General features: G+C 39.0%; 1 protein-coding gene across 7 annotated transcripts in view; it reads right to left on the bottom strand.

Moving 5' to 3' along the window:
* RGS7 (regulator of G protein signaling 7) overlaps positions 1 to 26,644 on the bottom strand; it is a 530,807-nt gene that overhangs the window by 54,002 nt on the left and 450,161 nt on the right. The window lies entirely within an intron of this gene.

The following is a 26,644-nucleotide window of genomic DNA, read 5'->3' on the forward strand; positions in this document are numbered from 1 at the left end:
ACTTCCATATATTGGCAGATTTTTCATATATTGATATCCAACTTTATCCCATATGGTCAGAGAAGATGCTTTGTATAGTTTAACCTTTTAAAATGTATTGAAACTTGTTTTGTGACCCAACATGTGATCCATCCTGGAGAATGACCCAGGTGCACTTGTGGAGAATGTATATATCCTGTTGTTTGGGGCTGCAATGTTCTTTATAGATCTGTTCTAGTTCATTCATTAGACTTCTCAAGTTCTCAGCTTCCTTACTGATCTTCTGTATAGATGTTCTATCTATTGAAGAGAATGGTGTATTGAAGTCTCCAAATATAACTGTAGAGGTGTCTGTTTCTCTGTTCAGTTTTGGCAGTGTTTGATTCATATATTTTAAGGCACCCTGGTTAGGCATAAATATTTATGATTGTTATTTCTTCTTGGCAGATTAGCCCTTTTATTAAAATATAGTGTCATTTGTCTCTTATAACAGCTTTTAACTTAAACTCTATTTTGCCCATTATTAGTTTAGCTACCCAAGCTCTTTTTCTTTTTGGTTACTATTTGCAAGGAATATCTTTTTCCAGCCTTTTACTTTCAACCTATTTGTGACTTTGGGTCTACCGTGAGTTTCTTGTAAACAACCTATAGTTGGATCATGCTTTTAAAAAAAAATTATTTTTATCCATTCTGCCATTCAGTCTTTTGATTGAGGAGTTTAAACTATTAACATTCATGTTATTACTATAAAGTCAGTACTTACTTCAGCCATTTTGTCCTTTGTTTTTTTAATATATCTTCTTTTGTCTCTCTTTTCCTTTATTGCAAACTCCTTTCTGTATAGTTGATCTTCTGTGATGTATCTGACTGGTCCCTTTTTCATTTCTGTTTCTGTATATTTTTAAAATACTTTCTTTGCGGTTACCCTAGGGTTTGTATTATACAACTTATATCTGTATAAGCTACTAATTTGAAAAGATACCAACTTCGCTTCAGTAGCATACATGTTCCCTGCTCCCATATTCCTCTAGTTCTCCTTTATGTTGCTTTAGTCTTACATTGACTTTTTATAATCTGCATGTCCCTTATCTGGAAATATGCCTCTTTGTTATTCAGTTGTATTCTGACTCTTGTAGGTATTAAGAGTAGAGCTGTATACTGTTGAAATAGTACTATTGGGTTTTGCATTTACCGTTTTACTTAACCTTTACTGAAGATCTTAATATTTTAACACTACTCCAAGCCACTTTCTCCTTTTCATTTCACCATGCACAAATCCCGTTAGTAAACTTGTGGGGCAGCTCTTTTGTTGACCAATTCTCTCAGTTTCTTAAATATTTTTTCTGCAAATGTTTTAAACTCTCCTTCATTTATGAAGGACAGCTTTGTCAGATAAAGAATTTTTGGTTTGCAGTTTTTCTCTTCCAGTACTTTAAATATATTATACCACTGCCTTCTCATTTCCATGGTTTCTGACGAGAAAATAGCAATTGGTCTTATTGAGGATCCCATGTATAAGATAGATCCTTTTTTCCTTGCTGCTTTCAGAATTCTCTATTTTTGGTGTTTGATATTCTGATTAGTATGTGTCTCGGAGTAGGTGTATTAAAGTTTATTCTGTTTGGAGAACATGGCACTTCTTGGATATGTATATTTATGTCTTTTATAAGAGTTGGGAGTTTTTGGCTATTATTTCCTCAAATACGTTTTCTGCCCCTTTTCCCTTCTCTTTTCCTTCTGGGACACCTATGGCATGTATGTTTGTACACATTATGCTGTCCCTCCAATCCCTGAGACACTGCTCAATTTTTCTTTTCTTTTCTCTATCTGTTCTTCTGACTGTATGATTTCTATTGTCCTGTCTTCTAGTTCATAGATTCTTTCTTCTGCCTGTTCAAATCTACTGTTATATGCCTCTAGTATATTCTTAATCTCCATTGTTGTGCTTTTCATCCTCATAATTTGTTATGTTTCTTTTTATACTTTCAAATTCTTCTCTATGCTTACACATTATCTTCCTAATATCCTTTATTTCTTTATGTATATTTTCCTTCAACTTCTTGAATTGATTTGGAAGATTTGTTTGAACTTTAGTTGTTCCAAATTTGTCTTTTCTGAAATTTTACTTTGTTCCCTTGACTAAGCCATATCTTCCTGATTCTGAGTAGGGCTTGTAAGTCTTGCTGGTATCTGAGCATCTGTTTATTTGGATGTGTTAACTTTGAAGGTTAGTTTCTCCCTCTTGCCTAGGGTTTTATTGTTGATCAGATTTGTGTTAAGGCTCTTTTTTGAAACTTCAAACTGGTTCCAACTTTTTTTTTTTTTTAATTTTGAGAAGGAAAAATGATTTTTTGATGGGCCAGCCCAGACTCAGGAGCTTTCTGTTTCAAACCTGAGCCCTGAACAAGATTTTCAATTTCCTTTTATACAAGGTGGGGAGTCAAACGTTGCTTTTATCAGAGAAAATTACTTTCTTTGTTAGTTAGGTGTTTGCCTGAGTACCAGGTAGGTTTTGAATTAACATATTGCCCACATTTCAGGTGAGTTTGAATTAGCATCTTGCCCACATACCATCTGGATGCAACCTTGAATATACATTTAGTCTTACATTTTTTAATGAACATTCAAAGCCCACATCACTTAACTGGATTTCTAGAGACTAGGCACACTTGGATACAGAATTAGATGATTTTGAATTTATGCACAGGCTATATTATATTTCCCATTTGAGGCCAAGTGCAAGTTCCCTTAAGCTTTGGCATCACCACCATCAGAGTTTCCCTGGACTGTATATAGCGTTTGCATTGCTAAGTGGCCACCCAGGACTGGAGTCATTGCCATGGTCACCAAGGGCAGGACTGTAGCTTCTTACCGTCCCACACCCACAAATCAGGACACAGACCGCTTAGGTTATCTACAAAGGAATGAACAGCCTCCCACCCATAGCCCACATCATTTCCCCCCCTTATGCTGAAGCTTAACTTGCTAAGCTTTGTCATAATTATTGTTGGAGCTATGAGGTGGGTGGCTGTTTGTTGTTTTGATTGATTACTTTACTTATCAATTTTCAGGGTAGCATCCAGGATCCTGTTTTTAGAAGTTTAGAAGTTTTCATTTTGGACAGCAGAATCCTGGGGTGGGGCTCCCCTGCAGTTATCCTGGGGCCACTGGCGCTCATGCAGATTTCCAGTCAGGCTCCAGATATGTCTATTTATTTTATTTTACCCTTAGAGAGTTTACACCTTTAATCTTAAAGGGGTGCTGAAGGGAGATGATCTCTTTTCTATAACTGCTTCCTACTGGCCATGGGCTGTAGTCATTGCCTAACAAGGTGTAAAACTTTTAACTGGAGAAAGATAGATCTGGCATTCTATATGAAGCTGGATGAAATTTTCATATGTTAATGAGATGTTCTTTTGAAAGGAACAAACTTAATCAAAATTTTGGAATACCCGTTTTAAAAGGAGACATTGGATTACAGAGGTAGACAAGGTTAGGTGCCTATAAAGATGGCACTGCCTTTTAAAAGCTGGTGGGGGCGGCGGGCTTGGCCCAGTGGTTAGGGCGTCAGTCTACCACATGGGAGGTCCACGGTTCAAACCCCGGGCCTCCTTGACCCATGTGGCGCTGGCCCATGTGCAGTGCTGATGTGCGCAAGGAGTGCCGTGCCGCGCAGGGGTGTCCCCGTGTAGGGGAGCCCCACGCACAAGGAGTGCGCCCCGTAAGGAGAGCCGCCCAGCGTGAAACAAAGTGCAGCTAGCCCAGGAATGGTGCCGCACACACAGAGAGCTGACACAACAACAAAAAAAAGATGATGCAACAACAAAAAAAGAAGCAGATTCCTGTGCCACTGACAACAACAGAAAGTGGACAAAGAAGACGCAGCAAATAGACACAGAGAACAGACAACCGGAGTCAGAGGGGAAGGGGAGAGAAATAAATTAAAAAAAAAAAAAAGCTGGTGGGAACAGTATATATATATATATATTTTAAGTTATTTATTTTCAGAGAGGGATTGCAACAGATACTTAGCTTTGTTTTGAGGATGCATTTCAGGCTGTTTAATGATTGGCACTCATATGCTCTGTCAGATGCTCCTGATAAACTGGCACTTTTTGGGCAATTGGTTTCATTCAGGATTAGTGCACCAAGTTGGAAATTTTCTTAGTTTTCAGAGTATCCTGGTATCATGGTATCCTGGAACATTAGCATGTTCTTCACACAGTGAGCAAGTTGCAGCATCCTTGATCCTAGAGAGAGTTTCCAGTATTTTACCAGCCTGGTGCATAGTGCTCTCTGGCACTATGGAACAGTGCCCATCAGGAGGCGATATCCATTGTTCACTTGTCTGTACCGAGTCATCATTGGCTGCTGCAGGAGCTTGAAACTGCAACATAGTTTCTGTCGACTTCAGGAGCAGAACCAGAGGCTGATATAACAAATATTTCTATTTGAGGGGTCAGTGACCAGCCTAGCCAATAACTCACATGGAGAGGCAACCTTTTTACCGTGAATTCTTAGGCACCAGCAACTGACATAAGCCAAATATAGATTTTAAAGTCTGGTTCCAACTTATTCTGGACCTTTAGAGTATTCAATGTTTTAACTGCTCAGTTTATCTCAGCTCTTCTTCATCTGTTTCTTGTTAATATGTGATACATTTTTTAAGCTTGCACTTTTCGTAGCAATTGTTTCACATCCAGGAAAAAAACTTCTTTCCTTTGTTTTTTTTTTTTTCTCCAGGAATCCTGATCATTTGTTTGTTGTGTGCAGAATTTTCTCCCCAGCTCCTATGATTTGTTTAAATTCTCTCCCTCACTCAGTGTCCCCTTTTCCTTACTATTTTAAGTTCTGGGATCTGTCCTGTCTTACAGCAGTTCAGTAACCACCCTTTTTTCTGTGAGGCTTTTCTGCCTTCAGTTTTATTTCCATTACGGTGTCCTGCCCTGGGAACCCAGATGGGGTCTAGAAAGATGGATCAATCCAGAAGGACCATTTTGCATTTAGGTAGTCCAATAAACCAAGATGGCGTTAGTGTATATACCTCCTACCAACAGTTCTGCAGGGGTCATTCTCTCTCTCTTTCTTACTTCCTTTGGGGGCCCTTTTATATGCAGCCCTCCTCAGCCCCTTGTGTTCCACCCTTGGCCTCTGTGGGCTTGGGTCCCTGTGCCTGGATATCTGTGGGGTTCTAACTTGCTGCTGTGAGTAGCCCTACAGTCTGTGTCCACAGCGGGAGGGCCGTGGGGTGCTCTTCTCGAGAGACTTCCAAGTGCATGGGACCAAGAGAGGGGGAGGGGCCCAGATTGGCAGGTCTGGGAGAGAAATCTCCTACCTGGTCTTGGAGATTATTTTTCTTATTCTCCTATGCAGCATTTGTGAACTCCTTCTCCAGTCTCTATCATACAAAAGAGTTCGAAGCAAGTGGGATTTGTCTTTTGATTAATTGATTCTGAGGGGAGACTTTTCCAGGGGATGCCTTACGTCATCTTGCTTTCTTTTTCTTTTACTTTCAACACTTTTTTGCTTCTACCTGGGTGCTTTCTCTGGCCAGCACTGACCATATTTAGAAATAGAGCTGCACCAGCAATTTAGGCATATTAGGCTTATTCTCTAAAGAACATTTTCAAAAACTGGGGAACATGCACCCCCAAGTACTAAATGACTTGTAGTCTAGATCCATCATGTGTGTTTGGAGGCTCCATGTGTGTGAACATTTGGAACTTTGTACTTTGATATGATTTCAAACCTAAAGAAGGAATGGAAAGAGTGGTTCAAAGAACGTCCATAAACTCTTTACTCAGCATCACCCATTATTAACATTATATCCCACTTATTCTCTCTGTATATATTTAAAAGATTACCTCACTGATCCTTTCCACCAGAAAATGGAACTTTAGCTACAACTGGAATGGTCTCTCAGAAGCACATCAGAGCTAGTGCCTGCCCTTTCTTCCCAGAACTCTGGGACTCTAACCAATGCCATCAGGACTTGAAATCAATACTCTCTAACTACCTACCTCCCTAAGAGTTAGCTCTTGGTCCTCAGGGACTTCCTCCCAGCATCACCCCAACCACTGTTCAAATCTTCCCCATTTCAGAATAAAGCAGGACTGAAATCAGGGCACATCATTTTGAAATACCGCCTACCCAGAGACTACAAAAGCACTAAGGCAATGAGCAGTTCTTACTCTCACGCTGCTCATGACTCTCATAAATAGAATCAGATATTACATAATAATAGGACACTGTATCTCCAAATCCATTCAGCTATAGAAAGAGCAGCCAGAGAAGAAAAGATGTAGCCAGGGAGCAAGAAAGAACAGTTTCACTCACGAAGGCTCACGATAGCTACACTGTCAAAATATTTTTCAATCCAGAGGAACAGATACGAATAAGCGACAGGAATGCTCTTCTTTTTCATGACACAAAAGAAAGATTTAAATTTGTATGAACACATTTTAGATTTTCTAAAATAGTTAAAGGAATTGGTAATGAGAAGATCATGGACTATTGATAGAGAAGGGAGGTATCATCAGCATGGGCTGATCTGATCATTAAGGAAAGAAAACTGTATCATTCTTATTGATGTCAATGTAACTCGTTTCTCATGGATGCCACAAAATTGACTCTGCTCAAGTTTTAAACCTGCATAGGAATCTCACTGATATTTTTCAAGGGAAATGTGGAGGAAAATGTTAGAGTTCTGTTTAAATTCAATGAACACGTAAAATTACATATGTAAATTATACATAATACACAAAATCAAAAAGCAAAACATCTATAATCTAAAGAACACTACAGCTGCTGGCTCAAGTTCAGAAGCACACATGGAGGTTTCTAGGGTGTATTTATTCCTGTAGCACTTACATAGCAGATGGCAATTTTTCAAGAGCCTAGCATGCTAATATTATTAAGTCATCTCTCAGAGATGTTGTGACAATGGACATGTTGTGGTCTTTGACTACCTCAGAGATCAATCAGATATGCAGAGCACAGTACACCACCCAAAATGTAAAGCTCAATTAGTCATCACTCCATTTCACTGATTTAAAAAACTAATTAGTGCACACAGAGCTGGTCCTGTTGCAATAATATATACTGATGCACATTACCAAGCAACAAAGATTGCATCAGGTTTCCGTGCAAACGCCAGACTTTTGCCCAAAAGTAAGGATTTGACTTTTGGCTTTAGGATATTTAACAAAACAACTCCTCAGAGCCTTGCTTTCGCTGGACTGTAAATGAAGGCCGAGGATTACCCAGTTCACAAGGTCTCTGTAAGAATAAGTGACATATAAGGTACATGAAAAGGCTTTGTAAGCAGAAACTGCTATATGGATCATCACCAATGTTGTTATCGTTATCAATAATAATACACATGCATTGTTCACTTACATTGTGTAGCGTGGAGATCCACGTGGCACATATGTTACATGTGGCTCATTTGAATGATGAACACACCTCACCAGCAGAAAGCTTCAGCAGCTGAGCACCGGGAGACGAGGACTGTGCCAGAAGCCGACAAGCTTTACCACAGCTGACAAAGTCCTGTCAGCGCAGGCCCAGTGACTCATGCCTGGATGGGTTCGAATTTGAGAGGCTTGTGACAGAAAAACCTGTGCTATTTAAACTAAAATCTCTTTATGTAGTGTTGTCCAAAAGGATGCATCGATTCAGAATACATGCATTGAGTGCCTACTCTGTGCCTGTCATAGGACTGAGCGATGGCACGTGAGGCCTGGCCTCGGTCCTCTGGCGGGGGACGTCACCACCTCACGCCTATCACCTCATGCACAAGAATACAAATCGTTTACATAAGGTGCTTCCACATACATCTTTAAAGACTTGCTTTTCTCAACATTCATGGTGAGAGGGATTATCAGCTCTTGTAAAAATGTGGAAATTCAAGTTGAGACATTTCAATGAATTGTTGAGAGGTGAACTTGGGTAGTGAGAAGCCTTCTTCAATCTAGAAGTCGCTCCATGCTGTTCCTGTCGTGGAGGATTTGGCAGTGAAATCACCTGACACAGCTGTGAGACACAGGCAGCGTCACCTGCTCTCTCTACCTCCTTGGAGTCTACCGGAAGATTGTTGCATGGGTCACCCATCTCGATGGCAGGGATTTTATTCATCCTTCCTGTTCAATTTCCAAATTCCTTCCATTTGCCCCAAACCTACAGTGGTGGTCTGCCTCCAAGATGCCCCCAGTGATCTCCTCCTCCTGGGAGTCACTTCTGTGGGTGGTCCTCACCCACATGCCATCAGGGTTGGTCTGTGTGATCATCAGAATACTGCAGAAGGCCTGGGGTCACAAAAGGACTATGGCTTCTGGCTTGGGCTCGCATATCCTGGGCCACTCACTGGGGGAAGCCATCTTGAGCACTCTAATGGAAGGGTTCATGTGTCAGGAAGTGAGCTTCCTGCCAACTGCCTCGTGAGTGAACTTGGAAGCACATGCATCTCCAGCCCCTTCAGGTAACTGACAGCCTGGCTGACAGCTTGGCTGACACCTCGTGAGACACCTTGAGCCAGAACCACCTGGCAAAGCTGCTCCTGGATTCCTGGCCCTCAGAAATTATAACAAATGTGTGTTTTATGCTGGTAAGTTTTGGGATACTTTGTTACGCAGCAATGGATCACTGCTACACTTACTCAAGTTTCAAACCTCAAATCTAGCTCCTCTGTTTCCCAAACATCTTCCTTGATTATACAAGTTCATAACTATCTGCCAACTTTTCTACATTCCCTTACCTCCCTCCTGCCATTTTGTTTCTCTTCCAAAGCATGATTGCTTAAATAATTTTAGCTACCAATTACTCAACAATTACTATGAACCAGGTACTGTCCTAAGCAATTTACATGTATTATTTCAGCTTGTTCTCAACGACCCTATGAGGTGGCTATGATTATCCCCATAACACAAATGAAGAGACTGAGACCTGGAGACATTTAGTAAAATCACACACCTGGGAAATAAGCTGGTGTTTGAGCCAAATCTTTATAACTGAAGTTGCATACCTTGACTACTACACTACATTAAATTGCCATAGTTGTGCTAGTTCCTCCCAGGCCCTTAGTAGCTGAGACAGGGAAAATATAAATGGAGAGAAGCTGCTGTGAGCAGAATTTATCCATGGTGGGAGGAATGGGAGTAGAATTGAGCAGCACAGGTTTCTCCTTGGCAAGCTTTATATAATCCATCATCTGGGCATTTAGCTTTTGATAAAATATTGCACTTCTCACCTCTTTCTCATTACAGATCTTTAGATTAGAGAAACAAGGTAAGCCCTGCATATGGTTTTTCTGAATTGTGGAAAAATATGCCAAAAATTAATATGATTACTATTCTTAATAGTAAGAAATTTTGTTACAGAAATCAACCAGAAATATAGTACAGGCCAGTCTCACTTGTGAATGCCCATGTGAAAATTCTGTTAATATGTGAATATAAGCAAGGAAAATCCAGCATCACATTAAGGAAATAATACATCCTGATCAAGCAGGGTTTATTCTGGGATTTTAAGAAACAATCAACATTAGGCAATTCATTAATAGATGTCACATATTATTAATAGACGTATGGAGAAAAATGGGAGTTTTAGAAAAATTCAACTATCATTCGCACTTAAGAAACAAACATACCTCATAACAGCACTTCTCTATGAGGGGTTCTGTAAGTTCAAAATTATTTTCATAAAAATACTAAGATGTTACTTGTTTTTTCACTGTCATTCACTCAAGAGTGTATAGTAGAAGTTATATGAAATGTGTTATAGCAAAAGAGAGGCGAAGCAGACAAGAGTATTCAGCTGATCTCTATTAAGGGAGACATTGATGTGATTTGTATAAGTTTCAAAGAGTGCCACTTTTCTCCTTTTAGAAAATATTCACAATTGTCACTAAATTTATGCTAATAATGATGTACTTGGTTTTTTATTTTAAAATAAATATTCTGAATTTCCCCAATTTCAACTTTTAATATGGTAAATATCTATAGCTAAAACCTATATAAACAAAAACTCTTTGGAGTCCCCCAAAATTTTTAGGAGTGAAAGTAATAAGGCCAGAAAGTTCGAGAACGGCTACCATATAAAAATGAATGGCTACCTCCTTAACTACACACTTTTTTTTTTTTTTACAGTGGAAAAGAAAGCCCCGTTTACAACAACAACAAAGAGAGAAAAAAATCAAACAAACTCAGAAATACATCTCGCAAGAAATACGTGAAACCTGCAGGAAAACAGGATAAAGTTAGCGGCAACCCAACAGAGGAATGTGAGGACGAAAAATGAAAGTTTGGGTCAGGAGGCTTGCCCATCAACACAGCCTCCGTCAGCAGGTGGATGCGGTGATCAGGGTGCACTCGAGCCACGCCACTGACCCCCTCAGCATGGGCAGGACCTTGCCCGACGGGAGTGTCCTTCTCTATAAGCAGGAGAGGATAACCACCACGCTTCTAGGGCTGTCGTGAGGACTGGGCGAGTTCATTACACAGGGTGCTAAGAAGAGCGCCCAGTGCGGCCATCCTGTACGGCCCAGCTTCTCCACGTTGGGGAAGCAGGGGTGCTGATTCCCCAGCGCTGCCTCTGCTCTGCGGGGAGGGAGCGGCAGGAGCCTAGAATGCAGCGCCTTATGCTCCTCCCTCGAGTCTAAGGCCACGAAAGATTCAACCCAGACAAAACCAAAACCATCACCCTTCCCGGTTTCTAGGAGTAGGACACACAAGCAGCCGCTCGGGCTCAGGGCTCCCTGTGCTGTTTGGTTACTTTAAGTGGCACTTTTCAGGAACTTGAGACTTGATGAAGGGAAAGAGCAATTTTAAGTCATCTGGAGTGCAAGTATTTATTTTGTCCATGATGGTTTTTGTCAATGTGTGTTAAAAACTGGTGGTGGTATATTTTTTATTGTCACATTTTAGGTGAGTTATGTATCTTTAAAAAAAAAAGATAATAAAAACAAAACTGGCAGTGAGCAGCAAGCATTAATGAAGATTGCTGAGGTTAGCCACACACTCACATCATTTGTTTTTAGTGCATTTTTGAGTATTTTAAAGTCAAAAGATAAAACGTAGGGCATCACATGAATAAATAAGATATGACGACATATGTGGTACAACTATGTTTTAAGAGATTTGTAGCCCTGGTTTTCTCATTTAAAAAAAGATTAATAAATATGTTTTCTCCTGAAGAAAGTACTGCCTGCGTTGGAGAAGTATCCAAGTTGCTGTCAACACTCTTATGAAAAATTTCTATAGTGGAATGAAAATTTTAGAGGAATTTTTCCCTTAAGGCAATCAAACATGTTATTAACATGAAATAATTATGCAAAATACATTATTTTTAGGATGATACCACCCTTTCAAACATAATATAAGATGCAGTTTTGTGCTCCAGATTAATGCAAAAACTATCCACATTCCCAGCATTTGAGATAATGAGGCTAACATTGGGAATTACTTGAAATTTTATTACTACTCTTCACAGTAACAATAGCCAGCACAACTTGTAAATTGATTGCATTTTCAAACTGATAAGAATAGAGAGCAGGTACTCAATGTACTACAGAATTTTAAGACATGTTTAGAAACAGCAAATGAAAATCCATGTTGATTACGAGACATACTAAAACCATTTGCTCATGTTCTCTGTGGGACCACATCTGCACCTTCCCTTTCTGGAACTGCTTGGGAGAAACATCGTAACTACATCTTTGAGACTGAATGTGATAGATACAATTCAGATGATTGCTTTCACATGTGTGAAACCCACGCCCTGGTCTTACTAAATATTGCATCACTGGTTAAAAGAGAATCCGATATTAATGTCACATGCAAAGTTATAGACTTTAATCATGGAGCAAAAGGTTCAGTCAAGGAGCCACATTCATTGTTGATAAAATAACAACCAGAATTTAAGTCTTTACATAGTGAGCTTAATGTTGTATATAATCAGTCATATACTGAAATTAACATTGGAATTAAAAAACTAATTATGTATCATCTCTTTTCATTAAGTTGGCTGAAACAAGCTCTCAAATTTTAGGTTGGGAACTTGTGGTGGTTTGTGGTTGTATGCACCCCAGAAAAACATGTTCTTAAAGTTAATCCATGCCTGTGAGTGTGATACCATCGTAAGTAGGGCCTTTTATGAGGCTACTTCAGTTAAAGTGAGGCCCACTCAATCAGAATGGGCCTTAATCCTATCACTGGAGTCCTGTATAAGCAGAATAAACTGAGACAGCAAGTCAGAGGAAGCAAGAAGTTGAAATTCAGAGGAACGTGGAAGAGAATGGAATGGCCAAGAGGCTGCCATTTGCATTGCCATGTGATAGAGGAGCCCAGAATCAAGCATTTCCTGAGGACACCTTGATTTCGGCTTTCTCTTAGCCTCAAAACTGTGAGTTAATAAATTCCCATTGTTTAGCGCAACCCATTTCACAGTATTTGCTTTGAGTATCCCAGGAAACTCTAACAGGTCCTTTAATCAGTAACACTCCAGTTGCATCATCTCCTGTTTTTAGGAGAAGAGATACACATAATGAGAAGCACCAAATCTGAGGCATGGATGTCCCAGCAACGACCCAGGACAGGCAGCTCTTACGTGACAACCTTAGAACTCCGGGGGCAACAGATCCCCTGCTCTGTGATGCCCTCCACGGGACAACGGTGAGGATGAAAACCTTCTCCATGCAGACAAAATCTGCCTTTTTATCCAAAGCAAAGCATGCTAATTCTATTCTTTTTTCCAGTGACAGCTGTCAAATACATGATGACAGATGAATAGTAGCACCTAGCTTCTCTGCCAAGCTTAATTTCTCAGGTCCTCTTACTTATTCTCCTACATTTTAACACCCCTGGTCATTTTGCTCACCCTGCTCTAAGATGGCCAGTGTTTCTACATGTCCGAGAGTACAGGGCTCAGGATGAGAAATCACACAACAGGTGTGCTCTGACATGTCAGAGCATTTCAAAAACAGGCTGCCCTTGTTCTGGACATTATGGGCTAGAACTACCAGGGTCTAAGAATATTTTACCATGCATACATTTTCTGAGTATAAACATGCCACATGCTTTTCACTGAAAATTAAAATGATCAAATATCAAATACCCTAGAATAGTTACAATGCCTATTTGGTTTATTCTCTCCTAATTGTTTTTCTAAGCAAAGATGTTTTTAAACAAATTTGGGATCATGTTACATATAATTTTACAGTCAAAGATGTTCATTTAACATTTCAGTGTAGATTTTGTCCATGTCTTTAAAATTCTTGCAAATTCTTATTTTGAATGTATAATTGTTTCATATAGTAATAATACTAAACTGTACTTGTCACATTTGTTGCAAGTATTTTTCAGACTGTCGATCTGCCTTCTAATTAAGATATTTTGACATAAATTGTTTATTTGCCTGTTATCTTTGTGATTTCATCTGCTGTCTTTATGCATGAAACGTTTCCTCTCTTCTAACATTAGCTAAACGTGAATCTCTATATTTTAATTGATCTTTTTGCTCCTTTTGTCTTTAGAGCTCTTTTCTTTCCTTTCCTTCCTTCATTTCCTTGTTTCTTTTTCTTTCCCTTTTTAAGATATGCCTTTTTAGTCAGTTTGAATGAATGTGAATCTTGGGAATAAGGTGAGAAAAGTTTTTCTTCCACATAACCTTTTTGGAACATTTGTTGAATAATTTATCATGTTCTCATTAATGTGCAATGCTTCATTTATTATATACTAGGAGTTTATATAAACATATGTTCAATTTCAGGACTATCTATCCTATTTGACTGTTCTCTCAAATTCAGGCTTACTACAATAGGCTTTTTAAAAAATCCACCATTTTAAAGTGTATCTGCAATATCCTTTTTTTTAAGATATTAATCTTGTTCTCTTTACTTTCGATTTTTTAAAAAATTTAGAGATGCTATAGTTTTATACAAAGATCATGAACAAAATAGTTTCCATATACCCACCCCCATTTTTTAACATTTTGCTTCAGTGATCTTTCTTACAATTATGAGAGGATATTGTTATAATTTATTATTAACTATAGTTCATAGTCTACATTAAGGTTCACTGTTGTACGCTGGTAAGGTTTGTTTTGTTTCATTACTTTAAAATTTTTGTTCTAGCAATGTATATACCACCTAAAATTTCCCATTCTAATCCTCCTATTCAGATATATAATTCAGTGGTGTTACTTACATTCACAATGTTGTTATCATAAAAATTTTACATTACCAAATCTTTTCCATCACCCAAACTGAGACTCTGCAGCAATTAAGAAATAACTCCCTATTCCCTAACCTTGATAACCTGTATTCCAATTTCTGATTCTATGAATTTGCTTATTCTAATTTTTTCATATCAGTGAAATTATATAATACTTGTTACTTTGTGTATGGCTTATTTCACTTAACATGATGTTTTCAAGGTTCATCCATGTTGTCGCGTAGACCAGAACTTTTCTCCCTTTTCATGGTTGAGTAATATTCTAGTGTACATATAGACCACATTTTGTTTATCCATTCATCTGTTGATAGACAACTGGGTTGCTTCCATCCTTTGGCAATTGTGAATAATGCTGCTGTGAACATTGGTGTGCAAATATCTGTTCAAGTCTGCTTTCATTTCTTTTGGGTAGATACCTAGAAAGGGGATTGCCAGGTATTTCATTACTTAACTTTTTGTTCCAAAGTGGCTGCATCATTTTACATTCCCACCAACAATGGATGAATGTTCCTTAGTTCCCCACATCCTCTCTAACACTTGTTAGAGTGTTATTTTTAGTTTATTTTTCAATAATAGCCATTGTCGTAAGTATGAAATGGTATCACATTGTGGTTTTGATTTGCATTCCCCTAACGGCTAATAATATTAAGTATCTTTTCATGTGCTTCATGGGTATATGTATACATTCTTGGAGAAATGTCTATTTGAGCATTTCCCCCCTTTTTAAATGGGTTGTTTTGTTTTCTTCTTATTGAGTTGGAGCATTTCTTTATCAATTCTGGATATTAGATCCTTATCAAATATGTAGTTTCCAAATATTTTCTCTCATTATGTAGGTTTTTACTTTCATGATGAACATTTTGACGCATGAAAGTTTTAATTTCATGAATTCACATTTATCAATTTTTTCTTTTGCTGTTTGTGCTTTGGGTATAAAGTGTATGAAATCACTGCCTAACTCAAAATCCTAAAGATGCTTCCCTACAGATCTTGGAGTTATGGTTCTTATTTTTGTCAAAAGCCTTTTCTGTGTCAAGTGAGATGACTCTGTAGGATTTTTTTTTTACTTCATTCTATTAATGTGGTGTATTATTTTAATTAGTTTTCTTATACTGATCCATCCTTGCATATCTAGGATAAACTCCACTTCATCATAGTGTATAATTCTTTTAATGTATTGTTGGATTTGTTTAGCTAGTATTTTGTTGAGGATTTCCACATCTATATTCATTTGTGATATTAGTCTAATTTTTTTTTCTTGTGGTATCTTTATCGGGCTTAGATATTTGGTTAATGCTAGCCTCACCGAATTGAGTTGGGAAGTGTTCACTCTTCTTCAATTTTTTGGAAGGGTTCAAGTAGAACTGCTGTTAATTCTTTTTGGGCTATTTGATAGACCATACCTGTGAAGCCATCTGGTCCTGGACTTTTCTTTGTTGGGAGGCTTTCAATTACTGTTTCAATCTCCTGACTTGTTATTGGTCTATTTCTTCTTGAGTCAGTGTAGGCAGTTTGAGTATATCTAGGATTTCATATAGATTATTGAATTTGTTGGTGTAGAGTTGTTCATAATATCTTTTATAGCCCTTTTTAAAAATTTTTCTGTAGCATTGGTAGTAATATCCCCCCTTTTGTTTTGGATTTTAGTTATTTTCATTCATTCTTTCTTTTGTCAGTATTGCTCAGGGATTGCCAATTTTACCGATCTTTTCAAAGAATTAACTTTTGGCTTTGACTCCATTCTTTTTTTATTCTGTATTTCATTTATCTTCACTCTAATCTTTGTTGTTTCCCTCCTTCTACTCCTTATTGTTTAGTTTGCTCTTCATTTTATAGATCCTCCACTTGTAAGGTTCAGTCTCTAATTTGAGATCTTTATTCTTTTTTAATGAAAGCATTTAGAGCTATAAATTTCTCTTTCACCACAGCCTTTGCTGCATCCCATAAATTTTAGTATATTGTGTTTTCATTTTCATTTGCCTCAAGATATTTTCTAATTTCCCTTGTGGTTTGTCCTTTGACACATTTGTTGTTTAATAGTGTATTGTTTTATTTCCACATATTTGAATAATTCCCAGTTATTCCTTTATTATTAATTACTTGCTTCATTCCACTATGGTTGCAGAAGGTACATTTTATGACTTCAAAATTTAAAATTTATTAAGACTTGTTTTTGACCTAACATATGGTCTATCCTGGACAATGATCCATGTGTGTGATAGAAGAATGTTTATTTTATTGCTGTTGGGTGAACTATTCTATATATAGCTGTCTGGTCTACTTGGTATATTATATCATTCAAATCTTCTACCTTGTTATTGATCTTAGGTCTAGATGTTCTATCCATTATTGAAAGAGGTGTATCGAATTCTCATACTATTAATGTAGAACCATCTATTCCTCCCTTCAAATCTGTCATTATTTGCTTCATATATTTTGGGATCTCTGCCATTTGGTGCCTATATATTTATAATTGTTATATCTTCTTATTCAATTGATCTTTTTTTAGCATATAGTGACCTACTTTGTCTATTGAAACACTTTTTGTCTTAAAAAAAGCTCTTTTTCTTTATTATTTGCATGGTATGTTTTGATTCCATGTAATTAACCATTTTTTTCCCTGCCTGGATGCTGCACATAAGGTAATAACTTTCTGCATTTATAGAATATAGTTTTAGTTTTTCCACCTTAATTTACAAAACTAAAAAATGCAAAATTTTAGCTTTTTAGAAATGGATAAATATGCTCCCAGTAATTTCCAAACATAGCTGAATTTTTAAAATGAAAGTTTCTTCAAAACATGTTTTATACAAAGTGTTAGAAAATTACAATTAGAAGGCCAAGAATCAGACGATTCTTCATGTCTGTCTCATCTACATAAAACCTGCAGTCAACATTGTACTTAATGGTGGAGGATGGTGGAACATTAAAGAATCCTTTTTTTCCCCTAAGAATGAGAAAAAGGCAAGAATGTCTGCTTGCATGAGTTCTATTAACATTGGACTAGAGGCACTCAGCAGTGGAATAAGGCAATTTTTAAACCCCTCTTTAGACATGTAGGTGGGGTGGACAGAATGAATCCATCTGGAGTTGGAACTAGGAGAGGATTGTAGGATAGAACCTTTCTGCAAGTACTGGCCCTACCTGCCCAAGACAAGGGAGAAAGGCATTAAGGAGACTCCTTTGAGAGTTTAACGTGACATTTCCTAGGGTGTGAGGGACACAGTAGACTGGTGAGACAAGAGGCTGATGAATCAGCTTGGGGCAGTGAAGTGGAGGGCCAAATTCTGAGAAGAGAGGACACTCCTCGGGTTTGTTGGGACAGAGACTGCATGCTTCTGGAGGAGCAGTGGTAGGCCAGCATGAAAGAGCTGTCACGGATCTTCTCAGATCCCTGTCCAAGAGGGGTCCCAGGAGGGGAGAAGAGACAATACAGAGAAGCAATGGATATTACTGAGAACCTAGTAGCAGAAGGAGAATTATGTAACCAGCCAAACTAGAGAGCCAAAGCAACTGCAAGATAGGGGTGTGGTCAACAAAAGGCCAACCATTGATATATACCCAGGAGACTTGAATCTCTGGACTGTCCATGTTCCAGCTGGGTCCTGAGCCTCAGAAGAGTTGCAACTCCTACTCTCTGGTTCATTGGACTTACCCAGGTCAGCTAACAGGGAGGTGAAGGTGGTCGACCACTACACCTGGGAACCAAGAGTGCCTACAACTGCAAGCAGGAGAATTGCATCCATCAGCCATGTGGAATCTAAGCCCCTTCTAGATATAGAGGTGGAGTGGACAGCACATCCCAGGGACCACAGGATGGAGGAATAAAATATGGATTAGAGTGGGCTTACTGGTATTCTACTATAGAACTACTGTGGCTAGTAATGGAAGAAACTGTAGCATTCATGTGGAGAAAGTGGCCATGGTAGTTGCTGAGGGCAGGGAGAGGGAAGAAGAGAAGTGATGTGGGGCATTTTCAGGACTTGGAGATGTCCTGAATGATATTGCAGGGACAGATGCTGGACATTATATATCCTGCCATAACCCACTGAACGGACTGGGGGAGAGTGTAAACTACAATGTAAACTATTATCCACGTGGTGCAGCCCTGCTCCAAAATGTATTCACCAAATGCAATGGATGTGCTGCAATGATGGAGGAGGTTGTTGATGTGGGAGGAGTGGGGTAGGGTAGATTGTGGGGTATGTGGGAAACTCTTATATTTTTTAGTGTAACATTTTGTGCTCTATGTATCTTAAACAATATGCAATAAAAAATAAACAAATGCTCAGAAAAAAAAACAAAACAAAACAGAAAACAAAGGGCAAACCAAGGCAGCCATGAGAGAAAGGTGCTTTAAACACTACCACGTTCTGGGAATACCAAAGCAAAATCATCACACCAGTCCACCAGTTAAGAAGATTCCTGCTCCCAACTTCTTAATTCCCTTCACTCCATCCCTGGATGTATGGACCCCATGGTTAGTGAGATGGGAAAAAGGGGTAAAGACATTAAAATGGGGAAAGAAAAAAGAAAGCAACAGTTGCCCCCTTTCCCATTTGCAGGGCCTGGGGAAAAGAAGCCTTGATTTTAAATCCACTGTGTAGTTTGATTATCTCTTGAGACTGTATGTTTAATCAATAACAATGTTTTATGACTTACTATGATTATAAGGCCTCTTAATACCAAAGGGTGACCAGGGAAATCCTGGTGCCCATTGAAATTAAAATGGGGAAAAGGGGAGCCAAAAGTCAAGATGCTTTATGATATGGCATATATGATATGGCTGATGCCTGGCATGCGCCATGAGTATTTATTTCAGTATCATGTTTACATACACATGGTCAAGTTGGCCAAATTGCACTTGATGGAAATGAACATTTTAGGTCAAATCACTGCTGTTTTTGATAGTCTTTATATATTAGAAAAAAGCCTTCTGTTCCCCATTAGGCATTTTCTTCTCTGGCTAATCATAGCCAACCAAATACTGCAATTATTCCTATCTTTTACACAGCCCTGTATTCATACATCTATTAAGTATCTCATCATAGTATTTGCACAATAAATATCTCCATTTAAGTTCTTCATTTCACTCACCCTCACATCTGAGTTTCTTAATCACAGGGACAGGGTTTTTCCTTGTGTCTTTAATCTTTAGTGCAGCAAACTTCTAAAAATGGTTGTTAAACACATACTAAACAGATGAGCAATAAATAAGGATGGGTTTCCTTTCAAAGAAAATTAAAAAATATAATTTCTTAACTTTATTTTGCTATCTTGCCAAATAATTCTCCTATTAAGAGTACGTTTAGAAAAATATATTCCGCAGCAGTAATGACCTCAGCATGTACTTATCTTTTAAGGCACACAATTAATGTTTGAGCATATGCTCACACCTCAGCAGAATAACATGGTGGGTGCACAGATAACGGTGGTGTGACTCACCCTCAAGGAGTGAAGCTTTTGAAGTCTTCTCATTCCCTGAAGAAGTATTTTGAATGCACTTAGTCCCATCCAGGAGAAATCTTTGACAGGATTTCTCAACCCAACATTCAAGGGCAGAAAAATCTCTCTTCTATGGAGAATTTATTTGGTTCAATAAAGAGAGAAAATGTGTCTGTAAGCCATTTTTGTGGGAGTCTGCTTTTCACCACACTAATGATGTACAAAAATGCACCCTGCACATTAGACAATCAAAGTTCAGCACACTGAACAAAACAGAAAACAACCCTAACATAAATAGGCTTCATTAGAATCTACTTCATGGCCTTATCTACAGAGCATACAAAGGCACACAATGGAAGAGACAGTAGATTTTCTGCGATGGTTCTGACTTTACGGAAATAAAATCATTTAAATCTGATGATATCATCCTATGACATTTGTGTGTTCTTGGGGCTACAGAGATTTTTATTGGGCTAGTTATTTTTCTGTGATGTATCCTCTGATTTATTTTTATAAATTAGCATTGCTTTTATTATATATGTAAATGCTCATTAATTTTTCATTTTAACACTGATTATCAAAAGAAAGATAGAATCGATAGCATAAAATCAGTGCCCAGAGATAACTATTCTTTTTTTTTTTTTTTTTTTTCCCCTCCCCTCCCCCGGTTGTCTGTTTTCTGTGTCTTTTTGCTGCGTCTTGTTTCTTTGTCCGCTTCTGTTGCGGCACGGGAAGTGTGGGCGGCGCCATTCCTCGGCAGGCTGCTCCCTCCTTCGCGCTGGGCGGCTCTCCTTATGGGTGCACTCCTTGCGCGTGGGGCTCCCCTACGCGGGGGACACCCCTGCGTGGCACGGCACTCCTTGCGCGCATCAGCATTGCGCATGGGCCAGCTCCACACGGGTCAAGGAGGCCCCGGGGCTTGAACCGTGGACCTCCCATGTGGTAGACGGACGCCCTAACCACTGGGCCAAAGTCCGTTTCCCAGAGATAACTATTCTTGACATTTGGGTTTATATCCTTCCGTGTGTCCCTCTGTCTAATTGATCAATCGATTAGTTGATCGATTGATCTACCTATCTTTCTATGGGTTAGATAGAATAAGCCTCATTCCAACTCTATTTAATAACATTTGCAATACATGAAGACATCTTCCATGGGTCTCCTCGTCCCCAGGGTCACTAGTCTCTTTAACAGATTCACAAACAGATTCTCTTGTTATTCTTGCTTTTGACTTTTCCCTTCACCATTCACCTCTTAACTCCAGTTCGGTCACATCCTTCTTAAAGTACGGTATCTGGAACTGGGTACAAACTCCAAAATTAGTCCATTCAACACTTTTCCAAGCAGAATATTTACTTTGATTTGGCAAGATACTGAATTCCTATTAAGTCTAAGAATGCATTAGTACTTGGAGAAGCTTCATAAAAGTATTAAAACATTAAATACACAGATCAAACAAAATCCCAAATTCATCTTTGACATTTATTACAACTTAGTATATTTCTCCCACTGTATTTTCTAGTAGTTAGCTTTTGGCAATTCTGTTGACGTCTTCAACAAATGAAGACTCCTTCTCAGTGTTATAATCTTAATTTTCCTTGAGTAAATTTATTTCACAAAGGTATTTAGAGTAGTAGAATGATTATTCTGTGTTAATCTGACCTAACAAATGGCCTCATAGTTTAAAAAACAAAATTACTTTATATATATTTGCTACAACTCTAATTATAAATTCGTGTACCAAATTATAATATTTTAAACTACACTTACTTCAAATATATTTTAAGGATTCTGAGCTATTTGACCTTTCATCCCACTTACCTTTCTGGCTAATGGCTTCCAACCTATCCTTGATTTAAAAACTGCCTGAACCAAGGCAACTCAAGTCAAAGCAAACCAAACAAATGCCATTCAGCACATCATCTTTGCTTCAATCAATAAAAGATTTATAAGGATTATGTGTTCTCTGTTCTATTTTTATAGAAGGTTTTTTTTTTTTTTTATTAATTTTTTTATTTTTTATTGACTTTGTAATAATATTACATTAAAAATATATATGTGAGGTCCCATTCAACCCTACCCCCCCATCCCCCCTCTCCCCCCCCCCCAACAACACTCGTTCCCATCATCATGACACATCCATTGGATTTGGTAAGTACATCTTTGGGCACCTCTGCACCTCATATACATTGGTTCACATCATGGCCCATACTCTCCTCTATTCCATCATGTAGGCCCTGTGAGGATTTACAATGTCCGGTGATTACCTCTGAAGCACCATCCAGGGCAGCTCCATGTCCCGAAGACGCCTCCACCTCTCATCTCTTCCTGCCTTTCCCCATACCCTTTGTCCATTATGTCCACTTTTCCCAATCCAATGCCACCTCTTCTATGTGGACACTGGATTGGTTGTGTCCATTGCACCTTTATGTCAAGAGGAGGCTCAGATTCCACCTGGATGCTGGATGCAATCCTCCCATTTTCAGTTGTAATCACTCTAGGCTCCATGGTGTGGTGGTTGTCCTTCTTCACCTCCATCTTAGCTGAGTGTGGTAAGTCCAATAAATCAGATTGTAGGTGCTGGAGTCTGTTGAGGCTCAGGATCTGGCTATCACATTGTCAGTCCAGAGATTCAAATCCCCTAAATATATCTTAAACCCCAACATTAACTGCACCTCCAGCACATTAGCATGAAAGTCTTATGATTTATAGAAGGTTTTAATAGTAGGGTTGTAAAAGATGAAATCAAATGAAAAAATTTGAAGCTAACTTCAAATAATAAGCTGTTAGAATAACTCCATTTCCAGCTATTCATAACAAAGACATGTGGTATAGTTATGAAGTTAAATCAACACAAGAAAATATAATTAGAAAACTTTAAATTATTTAAATTATATCATAAATCTATGAAATTTGAGTATGGAGTTTTTTATTCTCAGTGGGAATATCAATCTACAGACTTTTAAACCTTTTAGTGATCATTTTCTATTTTTACAATTGGCCTTTATTTAAAAAATTAAAATAAGGGCACCCTTTATCATCTCTTTCGTAAGTTATGTAAACTACATCTATTCTATATATTTTAAAATGTTGTATCATTCTTGAAATAATAAACCACGTAGATTACACTACATTAGTATATCTAAGCACAGGAGACAACACTCCCCGGGGCGGCACTGTTGGAACTGCTGCTCTAGGGTGCACATTGTACTACCATCCCTCGCTGAAGGGTCTGCCACATGGTAGCTGAGTTCCTCTAGGTCAAGTGTATGTGGCTTACATCCCCTGAAAGATGCCCTAACCTCTGGGAAAAAGCAAGAAGAATGAAAAATGCATACTCAAAAACCAGAAGTAAACAATGCAGGTTTGCAAAATACATTACCAAGATATCTACAAGTACAGCCATAGCACGTGGGGATCTATTTATCCCTTCTATTTGCAGGAGGCATAGGGAAAGTTAGGATCTCACTCTTGCTGCAGCTCCTTTCTTTGTCATTAGCTCGTCACACTAATCTCTTCCTTCCTCCCCTTCCTTTGTGAGTCAGACTATGTGTAGGCGAGACTTTGGTTTTTGGCCTGGGTCTGCTACTAACTAGCTGTATGAGCATGGGCATGTCAGGTAACTACACTGAGCATCTGTACCTTCCCCTGAAAAACAACTACTTGCCTTGTGGTGGGTAATGACTGTTCTCAAAATAGTTCCATTAGGCTGTGAGTTTAAATGTGGAATAAATGGAACCATTACTCGGTGTTGCCTATTGCGGGAGGGTGACATGGAGAGGCAGGGCTCTGTTCCAGAAGGTTCAGGTAGGGCTTTGGAAAGCAACAGTGTTTGGCCCTTGCATTGGCAGTTGGCTCCAGGACAGACACACTTAAACCACCCTCCCCATTCAGTTCAATCAGTTCCTAGGTGGAGAGGCAACACTCCTTCGGAGAGGAGAGTCAACACAATCCAGGTACTCTGGTTAATAAACACCAAGGAAGACCCCTTTGTTGTAATTCTTGTATTGCCTAAACCTAGGAGACAGATTCCAAGTTTCACAATAAAGGGCCTCAATACATTTGAGAGGGTAAGGGAAACAAAAGAGTTCAAAAATAAAATACAGGTACTACGAGAGAGAGGAACCACAGATTAGCCACCCCAGCATCACCAAGTGCTGGCAGTGAGCTGCAGCAGGGCCCATGGACCAGTGGGGAGGACAGCATGGCAACACCATGATGACAACCTCAGCATCAAGTCAAGATCGGTCCATCCCATTCAAGGTATACACAGATGGAATGATGAGGCCCAAGGGAAAGGCAGACTGCTGGAGAAATGGTATCAGAAATTATGCCGATGGGGTCTTGGAACTAAAATGGAAGGTGATGAATCTCCTTGGTTGTGTTCTGCAAGATCAGTAGGCATTGTGAAACCCATGATCTACAGGTGTTATTAACTGTTGCCATGTCCAGTTGCTCTCATGCTACCCTTTTTTGTGCTCCTCTCTGCATCTCTTCACAAAGGAAGTGAAACATTTATTGGTTGCTTCCACGTGCCAGGTGATAGGCTGGCTTCAGTTAGTACTCACATCAACACTGCAAGGTAGGGATGTTTCCATGTTATAAATGAAGCTTTCAAGTCTCAGGGGGGCTAAGTAATTGTCCAAGGGCCTAGTAAATGATGGCCTGGGGTCTGCCTGAATTCCAAGTCCATGTGCTTTCCACTCTGCCCCAGGTCTCCCCATATTCTTTGCCCACAGGCCATTGATGGACATGACTAAAATTAGAAGAGTAGGTTAGCGGACAGTGTCCTAGAAACTGAAGCATCTTGGAGTGAGATGGGGACTGCAATGGTGGGCCCCAGGACTAGCAGATTAAACCTCCCAGATAGATCTCGTTTGGTATCTTCTTATACATATTCTAGGATGCCAGATTGCGCAAGTGAAAGCTGGTTGGAGTCAATATGCAAAACCTGGCTTCATTTATCCTGATGGGAAGACAAAGCTGTACAAGGGCGACCCCAGGGAGAAGTAGTCTTTCATTACTGTCACAGCCACAACAGGCTGTAAAGCAGAAGATCAATTTTAGGAATAATTAAAATTTAACTCCAGGACAGGACACAGGACTTAGGGTTTAAAGAACTGCTGTAGGATTGACTATAACAGCTGTAGAGTCCATTTCTAGGGACCAGTACAAAAATGGAGTGCTTCTCAGAAATGGTCATAATACTGCTGTTTCTTCCAATCACATTTTTTTTCTGAGGATAGTAATCAGAGAAAACTCTTCTTGTCATTGCTTAGTTAATATCTCAGCCTGTGACAAGAGAAACAGCTTATATATTTTGCTGAGTAAAAAAATCATGAAAAATTCTTTAGAATTTTCTTGCTGTCAATGTCCCTGCAAACACCATCTTTGTCAATTAACCCTCAGTAAGGACCCAGAATGTTAAAAACGTAGTCAAGGGGATCACGCATGTGGCAGACTTGACGTGTGGACAAGAGTCATCATTTTGCAAGCACTTAGGACCATTTCAAAATATTCATGTTAAAAAACCTACCAATAGGCATTACCCCAAAGGTCATGAAGTTGCAGTGTAATGAAAATGGTTGAAGGTATGGTTGTCAGTGCGTGCCATTCTCAGATGAATACAGATAGGCTGGAGAGACATTTATTTTCCTCTAAAAAAATAAATGGTAGGAAATTGCATACTACTTCATTTAGAGTGAAAGCACCTCATAAGCATCTAGAAATTCAACAAGGGAGGAGAAGCCAAGCTCTCCAGATGGACTCTACCTCCAGATCCTTCCTGCTGGAAGTCCAGGGAGAGGCAGGCAGGAGGCCACCTGTAGAGCACACGTATGTGCTTCCTGCAGACATGCGTCAGAGAAGCCTGGAGCCTGACCCACACTGGTAGGCACTCAGGACAACTGGGGACAGGTTCTGTCTCCAACAGGGGCACGGGGAAGGCAAGGGTACAGCCGAATAATTCTGTGGTGATGGAGCCAGAGGACCATATTGAAGTGGGATCAGTTTATGCTCTTAGAGCATGAATGTTTTCCATGACAGAGATGTGGGCCACGCAAAAGACTTAGCATGGAGTGAGTCACCTTGGAGTGCCAAGAGGATACAGGCAATCTAAGTGGAATGAAGTAGAAATGGGCCACTAGATGCCCAAGGGCATAACGAGTGAAAGGGGGAAATTAATGGTGCCTTGAGTTGCTTAAAACAAACAAAGCTCCTATTTCATATCCTTGCAATACCTCCGTGTGACCTCGTAATCCATTTTCACCATGAGCCGTAAAACACTAACAGAGTTTTCAGTAGGAAAGCCAGTTCAATCTCACTTCCAATCTTTTGAGAATTCAAAAGCCTGAGTAAATTCGATATTGAATTTAACAAATGCATTGCTCTCTGAAATTGAAATACAGATATATCAAAACAAACCTGGAGTCTTTCTATTTTGGTCTGAACCTGAAGGTCGTTGACAGGAAAATTAATCTTGATTTGTCTCTCCTGCTGCGGACCAGCTATTTATTCTAATATTACTTACATAACTATTATCCTCTAATGCCCTTCCTATATTTAGAGGTAGCAGAAAAGGACACAGCATCAAATAGAAAGAAATGGATGAAGTTAGACATGTTGTCTTAAGAAAGCTCGTAACTACTGGTTAATTACACAAATTCTCCTGTGTTTATCAAGGGAACTTGTTATTTGGTACTGAGTTAAGTGTTTTAACGCTGTTACCGAGGAAAAAACAGCCAAATTACTCTATGCAAATCCAATGGCCACTTGCATTGTTAAAAAGAATGAGCTGATCTGAATTGCAGCCAGTGAAAGGTGACACTGAAGCATGTTGTAATAGGTTTCAAAAGAAAAAAAATGAACAGAGCAGTAATATTTTGCCTTTTCTATAAAGCCAGAGAAATAGAAACAAGAAAACATGTTTCCATCTTTTTCCTTTAAAATGTAGACTGAAGTCAAGTATCAAGACTGAGGAAGGAAGCGATGGC

This window comes from Dasypus novemcinctus, chromosome 13 (assembly GCF_030445035.2).
Source record: "Dasypus novemcinctus isolate mDasNov1 chromosome 13, mDasNov1.1.hap2, whole genome shotgun sequence".
Taxonomy (NCBI): domain Eukaryota; kingdom Metazoa; phylum Chordata; class Mammalia; order Cingulata; family Dasypodidae; genus Dasypus; species Dasypus novemcinctus.